Raw genomic sequence first — 11,705 nt, 5'->3', positions numbered from 1 at the left:
GATTTGTGTTGGTCAAATAAGTTGTCCTAATCTACTTCAACTTGTATTATTTCATGTTCCACATAAGTCTACCCGTTCTAAGAACCTATTCTTCACGTCAACTCCCAAAAGTAATATTGGTAAACGCTCCACTCCTCAGAATCTCCCAATTTTATAATACAAAATTATATGAATTGGATATAATAGTTTCGTGCTCTACCTCAAGGTACAAGAGTGAATTAAATAAATTAATACTTAGATATTCTCATTAAGTACTGTATGGTTTTTGTATATTTGCTGTGATTTTTTTTATCTCCATATATTTTATCATGTGTTTAGATAGATATATTTTTTTTATCCTGATTCTAGTTTCTTTTGTCATATCACCGCTCTTCGACAACACTTACAGCTTCGCCTAGTATCGGAATACTGCGTCTCAAAATCTCGAGCGAATGCCAATTCCACGGTCATCTTGAGGGCAAAGCGAAAATAGCTTCGAAGGTGCCCGTAAATAGATCACGAGAATACTTCAAGCCCGCTCACATTCTAGAGCTCTACAAAGCGCAGGTCCGGCCACAATATATATTGCTTTTATCTCTGGTCTGGAGCAGCCCAGATTCCGCTCTATCCATTCGACCGCGTGCAACACAGAGCAGCAGATCAAAAAAAGCACGTATACCTTAAATTAATGTATTTTTACGAATCTACTTTGCATTTGCATTACAGATCATTTCATTGCTGAGTTTGGAAAGTTAATTCAATGAAAGACTTTTTGAAAAGTAAAAGTAAGTATTTCTGTTTTTTTAATTTATTTAATCAAACGGACGTTTTGTGACCTTTGCAGAGCACATTTCAGGGCGCTTTATTTCTCCAAAAGAATTTTATTTATAAAGATTTAACGATACTTATAGAAGTGCACTGACATGCTTGATGAGATATCCAAAATCTATCATCATGCCTATTTTTTGTAGGCATGACGTCACAAACCGTCAACTTAAAACAAAACAGAATAAAATTGTATGAAAGTATGTAGTTATAGTACCTGAGCGAACGTGTCGTTTTAGTTCACCATGATAATCTGTAACTGCTAAATGCTAAAGAATAGATTTCAGTCTTAATTTGCAGTAAGTTGGAAGCTGTATGGAGAAAGTTTTAACTAATTCTGTTGTAATATAAGTTTTACTATCAATTAGGCGGTCAGCCTTGTGTATCTTTTCTTATCTTTGTATATTATAATATAATATAGGAGTGGAACGCTCCTTTGCACAGGATGCTGGCTAGATTATGGGTACTAAAATGGTTCCATTTTCTGCCGTGAAGCAGCATGTGTAAGCATTATGGTGTTTCAGTCTGAAGGGCGCCTTAGCTAGTGAAATATACTGTGGAAATGAGACTTAAAATCTTATATCTCAAGGTGACGAGCGCAATTGTACTGCCGCTCAGAATTTTTGTCTTTTTCAAGAATCCTGAGCAGCACTGCATTATAATGGGCAAGGAGTATCAATTACCATCAACTGAACGACCCGCTCGTCACTTATTATCATAAAAAAAATAGTAAGCGTGTCTATACTATATACATATTTTTTTTTTCAAAAATAAATAATCTCAATGTAGCAAAAATATTGATTTTCGAATTATTTCTGTTTTTCGGTTTATTATTTGTTTGTGCTTGCCAATCTCAAAAGCAGCTGAACTGATGCGATTTTCACAGATACCTCATGGTTAGCTTTCCGTTTCAATACAGTTCCTAAACAAAAAATAACGGTAACAAAAACAATACCCTGGTATCCTATGTGAGTAAAGTAGAGGAAGCCGATATTTTCAGATATAAGAACTGTTGAAGTTGCTTTAACGAAATGGATTCTGCGGTCCCTGATTGACAACTGATGAAACAGGGATGACAACCTCCTTAACTCACTCAGGACTAGAATTAAAAAAAACTATCTCCAAACCCAAATAAAATTTTATATGTTTGCGATTATGTCAATTTTGTTACAACTAATTTTAAATTAAAGACATTATTAAGCTTGGAAGGAAGTAAGGGGTTTTTCTTGGTGGGAATCGCTGAGGGTGTGAATAGCTTACCCTGCCTACAAAATTCTTATAGGATATTTTTACATATTAGAATATCAAAAAACAGCTCCACTGCCAGTCAATGTCATCCAACCCACTTGTCCTACAGCTCCATCGGCGCACTTGGGAGAATAATTTTTCATATAAATGAGCACAGGATGCAGGGAGAAAGGAGAATGTTCTGCACCTCAGAGCAGAATCCAGTCTCGTGAAGTTTGCTCGAAAAAATCCAACCTACCCCTTGGTTCCAATGTGGTGTCACTACTAAATGGACTAGGGAATACTTGGCAAAACAATTTGTTAGTATTTAAAGTGATATTCCTCGTTCGAACAACCGTTCCTATGAAAGAGCGATCAGTGGAAGAGCGCTCGGACGGAACGCTTTTCCTGTTCATAAATTCTGCTTACAAATTTAATTTAATTAATACCAGAAGTTAGGGATTACAATTTAAAAATAATAAATTAATTCAAAATTAAAAAATTACTTAAAATTATAATTGAAATTTTGATACTTTAAACTTGTGCGTTGGTATTTTATATAAAAGAGATTGGATAAAAAATTGTTACTTAAAAATAGAATAACTATTTGAAATATTGTCCTAAAATTTTATTCTCATGAAGATTTATTATTTCATGTGTATGAATAATGCCGTAATTTCAAATTTTTAAATTATTACACTGGCCTTCAAAATTAAGTATCACACTTTTAAAATTGGGACAACGTTTTAAGTTCACAAGATGTACTTTCGAAATAAAAAGGACTCCAAAGAGAATTTAATTTTGTACATAAAAAAAGTTTATAGTCGGTAACCTTCTTTTAAGAATTGGCTGAAAAAAAACTTCAAAAACAAAACCATTCCTTTTTCAAAGTGGACGTTTCCGAATTACAATTTTACCATTCACATTTTTCTTTCTGTTTTAAATTTTTTTCAAGATCGATGGGTCTTGTTTTAAAAATTTATGCTAAAAAGCACACATTTATTTATCATGCCTCTTTCAGTTGAAGAATGTGCTAGGATCATGGCTTTTCTGGAACTAGGCATCAGTATGCGTCGCACTGCAAGAATGGTGGGTGTGACGGTACGAACGGTAAAGCGAAGGTACGAAGAGACTGGACACCATTTGAGGAGATCTTGTAATGGCAGACCCAGGTGTACCAGTGCCCGAGAAGATCGTTATATTATTTCCACTGTGTTAAGAAATCGCCACCAAAATGCAGTTGAAGTCCAGCAACAGCTACTTCAGACCCGAAGGGACTACATTATTGACAGTACAGTGAGAAGAAGACTTCCTGAAGCAAATTTGAAACCCCGAAGACCAGCGAGTGGCCCAAAACTCAAGAGACAGCATCGAGTAGCGAGACTGCGATACGCCCGTGAACACATGCAGTGGGATGAAGAAGAATGGTCAAGAATTTTGTTTGCAGATGAGTCTCGATTCTCCCTTTACACTTCTGATGGAAGGCGAAGTGTTTACAGGCGACCTGGTGAGCGATACCTTCAAGCCTGCATCTCAGAAAGAGTCCAATACGGTGGAGGCAGTGTACATGTATGGGCTGGCATATCTTCAGAAGGTCGCACAGAGCTAGTAACCATAGAAAATGGCACCCTCACTGGGCGAAGATATGCTCAAGAGATTCTCAATGAGTGTGCAGGGCCGTATTTAGCACATATGGGTGATGGATCGATGCTGATGCATGATAATGCCTGGCCACACACGGCTCATATCGTACAAGAGTATATTCAGGAGGTCGGTATCAGCGTGATGGCTTGGCCATCAATAAGTCCTGATCTCAAACCATTTGAACACGCCTGGGATGAGCTTGGGAGGCTAGTCAGAAATCGCAGACCACCACCTACTACCCTCAGGGCACTAAAGCAGGCCCTGGTAGAAGAATGGGAGAATATTCCCCAACATCGGCTCCGAAACCTAGTGTTCAGTATGCCAAACCGGCTCGAAGCTGTAATCAGAGCTCGAGGGGGCAATAGCAGTTATTAAAAATTAAATAACATGTAATACATTTTAGTTGAATTTTTTTACACTAAACTAAAAATGTCTATTTTCATTGTTTTATCTTTTTTAAGTTAAAAATGTTACTAATGTATAATTATAGTTTCTAAGAATTAAAGCCTATAAAATTTGCAACAAAACGTTTTAATCTTAAATCTCTACCTTGTATAGTTAAGAAAAAAAAAATTGAAAAGTGTGATACATACTTTTGCAGGCCAGTGTATTTTCTAGTAAAAAAATATTTTATATGGTACCTACACTGTCTTCAGGCGCCACCAATATGTAGCGATAAATAATAGAGATAACAGTTCTGGGAGCATAAACTTTTTTATTCGAAATTTCCTCCACTTTAAGCATTTTTTTTAAATTCCATATTAATATTTATTGAGTTATTAACGAAAAACTAAAAGTTATTTTTTCATCTCTAATTTGTTAATTCTTTGAATACATTTTTCACGACGTCTTTCCTAATCAAATTAACCGTCGCTCATATTTTAGGAAATTTATCACGAATTAACATATTTTTGAACTTGTTGACTAGCCTATAAGAACTAGATTAGAAGATTAGACAAAATAAAGTTACTATTATCGGCGATTTGAACATGAAGGTGACAAACAATGTTGGTTTTGTAAGAAATAAAGGGATATAGGTATTATAAGCAATGGGTAATATCCTTTTCATCTCTACAGCACGAAAAGGGTGCAATTGCTACGTGAAAACTCGCAGCAAAAACGCTTTTTGCTGCGAGCGTGAGGCAAAGTGATTTAAATTTCGAACCCCACGTGATTATACATACGGGAATAACTCTGCGTTAAAAAAATAAACAATGCGATCCGGTGCGTTCCGACACTCATTTTAGCCTAGCGTATTATCTCATTGTCACAAAAATTTATAATATGTTTCATTTTTTTATGAGGGTTTGATATTTATAATAAATATTGTTAAATATTATCTTAATTTTTTAACTCTTACTATAACCTATAACACTTTTCTCGCTAGTCGAGGTGAAAAGTTGTATGTTTCACACGAGAGCATTTTTTTTTTGTCTCGTGCAGTTTCAATTCTAGACTACTTCGCCAATTCGTGATTTGAAGTCAGCACTCAGCAACTATTGTCTTTCTGAAGAGGAAACCTTAATTCTTAAATTAAAGGAAATAATCATAGAATTTGACTATTTATAAGGAAAGTAATTCTCGCTACAATATTTTTTTTGTTTTTATATTGATATTTTTAATTGTAATAAAACACTATGAACTGTTAAAATTGTATTAAAAACTGAGTAAAAAATTAACAATTAACAATTAGTCATTTAGACTAAATATTATAACAACATCACAGATCGTCTTAAGATGATAGCTTTTCCACTTATTTTAATAATGCTTGGCCGGTGCAATGTGGTGTATACCGTATTTCACGTCGGCATGGAATCTGAAAATAAATAAAATAATATAACAGTTATTATTATTATTATATACAAATATTTCATTATCAATATTACATTTTCATATGCTTATAACTTTTACTGACATGTTTCATACAAGCGCTTGTATGGATGTATGATACATGGAACATGCCACAAACTACACGATAATAAGCTTCCACTGCTATATCTATACATTGCAGCATTTACTCCAGTTGCTTAAAATATTCTTGGTTTATTAGCAGCAATGCAAAACATTAATTCAGTTTAGGTTTGATCAGCACACTAATTCAGTTTAGGTTTGATTAGCACAGTGACAATTAACACACGACTAACGGCCGTTTTCAATAACGTATCTCTAGTTATTATTGCTGTAACCGTTTAATGACAAGATCTGATCTATCCATAGTTATGTCCAATGCTTTATGTCGATAAGTTACTGAAATGTACGTAAGCGTAAACGGATAGATTTGTCTGCCTCTAGTAAGTTAAAATAAAGATAAATGGGTCCGTAAGAAGAAAAGTGTGCTTACTCACTGTATTGTCATATATAATGAACTGTCATTGACTGAACTATTTGTATTGTGAATTATTAGTATATAGGTATTTCTAAGCCGAAAAATATAGGTTCGAGGTAAGTAATTACCAACAAATTAAAAATACATATCGCATACTAAAAGCGTTTCCGAAAAATGCTGCAATAAAAGGCTCACCATTTGATAGTATAGATGAAAACGGTAGTGTGGACTTTCTATCATTTTATATACTATATGCATGCACATTATATTATTTATTAAACTAATAACGCATTATTTTCTTTTTTATGAAAGAGACGACAAATGAGCAAACAGGTCACCTGATGTTAAGTGATCACCGCCGCCCACATTCTCTTTCAACACCAGAGGAATTACATGCCTTTAAGAAAGTGTACGCGTTTTTTTTTTGAAGGTACACATGTCGTATCGTCCTGGAAACACCGCAGAAGGAAGCTCATTCGACAGCTGTGTAGTACGTGGAAGAAAGGTCCTTGAAAACAGCAACGTGGAGGACCAGATAACATCCAGATGGCGGAGATGATATCCTTATTTGATGCGAAGTTGGAATTTTGCGGCAGGAATCAGGTGAAACAGCTCTTTGGAACACTGTACGTGATAAATGCGGAAGAACATACACAATGAAGTTAGTAAACGCTAATGAAGAATTTGATTGATTGATAGTAAGTATAATGAAGACTCACCCAGTATGCTTGTCCCCATGATAATGTACCACTCTTTCAGAACCATCGGGTTGGTGCAGAGCGTATACACCCTTCACAACATCTCCATCTCTGAGCTCATGCTGCGACTTAATATCACCAGTGTGATGATCTTCTACTTTGTAGTCAAATGCGTATTTGGGGTAAGCCTGGAAACACATGAAAACTGTTAGAAGTCGTTGCAAGGCTTATATATCTATACAAATCACATATATTTAATCGACCTTACATATTAACTTGGTATAAAGTTATACCTGGGAATAAACCAAGAATATTCAAAATTTTGACTACATCGCTGACAACACTGTCAATACAATAATAATTCTAAATGTTTCCGAAGGCTGCCTTGCAAATAAACGCACTAAACGTTATTCGTCCGAATAAACCAATCATAAGCAAAATGTCTATTTGTAAATATTATATCGTCGTTAGTAGTATATGTACGAGATCTACAAGAAATTTTCTACAAAGTGGAATAAAAAAAATTTTTTGTACTAGGTATAACGTATAGATTGTTAAACATGAAAAAAAATTTACTAATATATTAAATGGTAAATTTATATTTTACCTCAATCGGACCAATTTCCGCACAATATCACGAATTCATGTATAAATTGACTTCAAAAAGGAGGAGGTTATCAATTCGATTCGATCGATTGGTATTTTTTTTATGTATGTACACCGTTTACTCTGAGATGAATGATCCGATTTACGTAATTTTTCTTTAGTTCTTTCTCTCTTCTTTAGTATGCAGAATGGATGTCATTTGGTGCCATAAAAATTTTACATAGTTTGGCCCAGTAGTTTTTATTTTATGAACAGTTTTTATGAAAATTTTTGTTTACCTTGATGATATAATTTTTTGTGTACGGCTTTTTTAGGAGTTTTCATTCTGGTTGATTATATTTATTCCCTGACACTAAAAAGTAAAACATAAAAAAACTACGTTTAGAAAAACCGACTTCAAAAACTGAAAACTATAAAATAACTAAAATTTTTATTTTATACACCCTTACCTTTAATATTAATAAAATACTATTATTTGTATGTGCTACATATTGATAGCTTTGAAGTCGGTGCCAAACCAAATGAAGTAAATACCTACACTCGCCACGCGTGACTTTGAGCCGGATAGCTTCGTCTAGAACAAAACAACCCAAGCGGACAGACACGCGTGGTATGATTTGAACTGACATCAAAATGAATTCTAAAGAAATAAATTTTGAGAATTTGAGTTAGCTAGAGACCTATTTGACTTTCTATAACCAGAGCGTGAACATAGCTAAGTACAGTTTATCACAGCACACTTATCATTGCACAGTTTATCATAGCACAATTTATCATAGCACAGTTCATCATAGCACAATTTATCATAGCACAGTTTATAATAGCACAGTTCATCATAGCACTACTTACATGATAATCTACCGCATCGTAGCCGTGACCGTGATGGTCGTGGCCCTTCACATGCACCACCTCAGCCGGTCCGTCATGTCTCACAATATGTTGAGAGGAGTACGCCGGCGCATGCGCATGTTCATATGATACAGCTACCGCCGCTAATGTTGCCAGACAAATGATCTGCAATTCAGTGTTTGTGGTGACTTTATGATAAGTATAACAGCTTGTAAGCTGCTGCCTGCGAAGTAATCCAATTTGATGCTATAAACAGCAAAATACTATACCCGCATATAGTGTGATGTAGCCTATCTGTCCAAGTTTTATACACGGGTATAAGTGCTATAAAATATTAAAATGAGATTTTAATTAACGGTAATTTACTGTCCGCTCACAGATTTTAATGCTGACTTTGTACTCGTATTACAAAAAAAACCTTTTCGACGAATGAGCTTAGACCTGACAGACTCTTTCTCATCGTGAGGTTTGTGTACTACAAATAACGCACAAAGGCTCAAGTATTTTTAGACTGTTATTTAAAAAAAAATAAAAATAAAGTATTTTTTTATATAAAGGGGGCAAAAGGTCAAGAGGCTCACGGGATGGGAGTGGTGAGGCAACCGCCCATGGACATCCGCAACAATAAGTGTCAAGATTGCGTTGCCGGTCTTTAAGATGGGATGCTCTTTTCTTGAAGTTCCATAGGTCCTATCGGTTCGGGAAAACAGCAGCCGGTAATTGATTCCACAAATTGGCTGTGTGAGGCAAGAAATTTCTTGCAAAACGTGCGGATGTGGAATGCCAGATGTCAACGTGATGCGGGTGGTACTTTGCACTTAACATCCGGTAGTGGAATTCGGCCGCTGGAATCAACTGTAGTATTTAGAAATTAGAAGATTATGGCCACAAAAGATTATAAAACAAAAACTATTTAACAAAACAGTTAAACTGCCAAAGATTTTGAGTAGGCGCCAAACAAACAAATTGATTAGTTACACGAAGCGTAACGCAGCGGCGTGACTTTAAATTACATAGATATTAAGTAAATCTAGTGTTACATTAGCTTAAGTATTTAGTTAGTAAAGTTAAATAAAAAGTTTAATTATTTTTTGCTTTTCAGTTATGTTTATGTTTTAAAAGGTTTTGTTCCGTCAAATTAAAAACAGTGGACCCGAAAATAAGTTTACAGCTTAGATCATTTACATCTAGATAGAAAAAATAGACTTTAGAACTGACCTATATTTTGAGCAATTCACGCACACTAACACAAAGTGTCATACAAATCGCGAGTGTAAGACGTAGCTTGTCACGCACACTAAACTAATATTCCGGACATGTTATTATCGGATGTCTAACAGTAAGAGACTCTATCTAGATATAAAAATTATCTAAGGTTCACAGTTTCTTCAAGAAGGTTATTCGAATACAGCACAGTGAGAGAATGTCATAGATATCTACATTTCTAATACGACTATCATAAAAAATAGATGGGCTGGTGTTGTGTAGAAACTTATCTTAAGTCAACCAATTTAGGATTTACTATTTCATCATAGTTAATTCTATTTTGGCTTCATTGCTTCAATGCATTACAATTATTCAACCAGTAAGTATTGTCAACCCTCCTATTTTAACTCTGGTTTATCTACTCTGCCAATAGAAAATGATAAGGATTAATATTGTATTTGTGCAAACGGCTTTTACATTACCGCTTTGTAATCGCCAATCTTGAAAATATTAAAATGGATATCGTATGTTATCTTTAAGAGATAGACATATGTCATCGTGAACTTTTCTGAAGACCTATATAAGATACATAATTCCACCAAACATTATTTTGTTATAACTCAAAGTGTTTAGACAGCGTTTTCGTTCATAGCTCTCAGACTGCTTTTTTTTTCCGATATCTTCAACAAATTTCATAAATACATATATACAAAAATGTATACAAAAAATTAAGAAATTATACTCGTATACCTATACCTATAAAACCTTCCTCAAGAATGCTATCCATTGGTGAAATTAGTGTGAAGATAGGTGCAGTAGTTTTAGAGTTTATCCCGAACAGACAGACGCGGCGGAGAACTTGGTTATATAATATGTACTGATAATCAATATTTTGTGAACAATTATATGCTATTATGGTAACAACACAACACCAAACCCACTGTTCCGTGTTCTAATATAATTGTATAGAATATTATTTACCTTTGAGAACATTTTTTTGTAATTGCTTATTTGAAATAGTATTTAGAAGCAAATAATGAACTGATTGAGTTGAGTTAATGTTCACGTCTTTTATATTCATAACAAGGGTATATTGCAAGGTAATATTGATTTCACTCTTTATACTTACAATGTAAGTCATTCACAAAAAAATACAAGCTCTGCCCATGGCCTCGTCTATCCATTGTAAAAAATGTGCGAAACGCATTTTCTATACAATTAATGTAGTTAGGTACGATTATGAAATTTGATAAACTAAATTGTATTATTAGTTCTGTCTGTTTAATAATGGATATTATATAGTTAAGAGTTAGATAGAAAAGCATCTTAAACAGTAACTTAAGCTAATAATGAAATTTATTAGTCCTGTTTCGTTTTATTTTTTTTAAATACACGGACGGTAAGTACGGTGTAAAATATAATATTTAATGTAATAAATGTAGGTAACTATAAGATCAGTGAGACTATATTATGCATAATTTTTCTTGCGGCGGCGTCGTGTACCGAGTCGTTTCCTTTCCTCAAACATGTGCGACGGGGACGATGCATGGTGCAATTTTCAAACAGTTTATTTTTTATTACTTTTTATATAATATACGGTATTAATACGTTTTTTAACTTTAAACTTTTCTAACTATTCATATATTGCACCTTACAGACTAATCACAAAAATCGTCACCTTTTTGCTCTTAATAGTGATTTTCATTATCATAACACTAGAAATAAGGGATTGCTTGTAACTAATTCTAGTAGGCTTCATAAGATACATAATTGCTTTAAGGGTAAATGTATACACTTCTATAATAAAGTCCCAGCCACTGTTCAGGCATTATCTATAAATAAATTTAAATGTTTTATAAAAAAATGGCTCTGTCGTAAATCCTATTACTCCACTGCTGAATATCTAAATGATCGGACAGCCTGGGACTAGATTGTGATTATTTTATAGCGATAGAAATGACTGTACAATATTGTATATTTTTATTGAAAAGAGAGAAAAAAAAGAATGCTGGGAGAGTTTGTTTTTGAGTTAATGCTGGGAACTTCTTCTCTCTCAGAGCTCCATTTGTTTCCGAAGCGGTAGTAGTATCTAGTAGTTATTAGAAATGACATCAAAAAGAATTCTAAAGGAATCAATTTTGAGAAATAAATGCCTTTTATGCCTTTTAATTATTGTAAAATACTCAATGATTTAAAAGAATGACCGTTGAGTTTCTTGTATGTTATTCTTACGAGCTCTTCTTTTTCCGAACATATGGTAGATTGGTAGATTCAGTAATTTAAAATAATTATTTATAATAACGATTCGATATCGCTTGGCTTTAGCTATTTGAATAAAGTTTAGT

Source organism: Leptidea sinapis, chromosome 15 (assembly GCF_905404315.1).
Source record: "Leptidea sinapis chromosome 15, ilLepSina1.1, whole genome shotgun sequence".
NCBI classification, from domain to species: domain Eukaryota; kingdom Metazoa; phylum Arthropoda; class Insecta; order Lepidoptera; family Pieridae; genus Leptidea; species Leptidea sinapis.
This window is presented reverse-complemented; position numbering follows the sequence as displayed.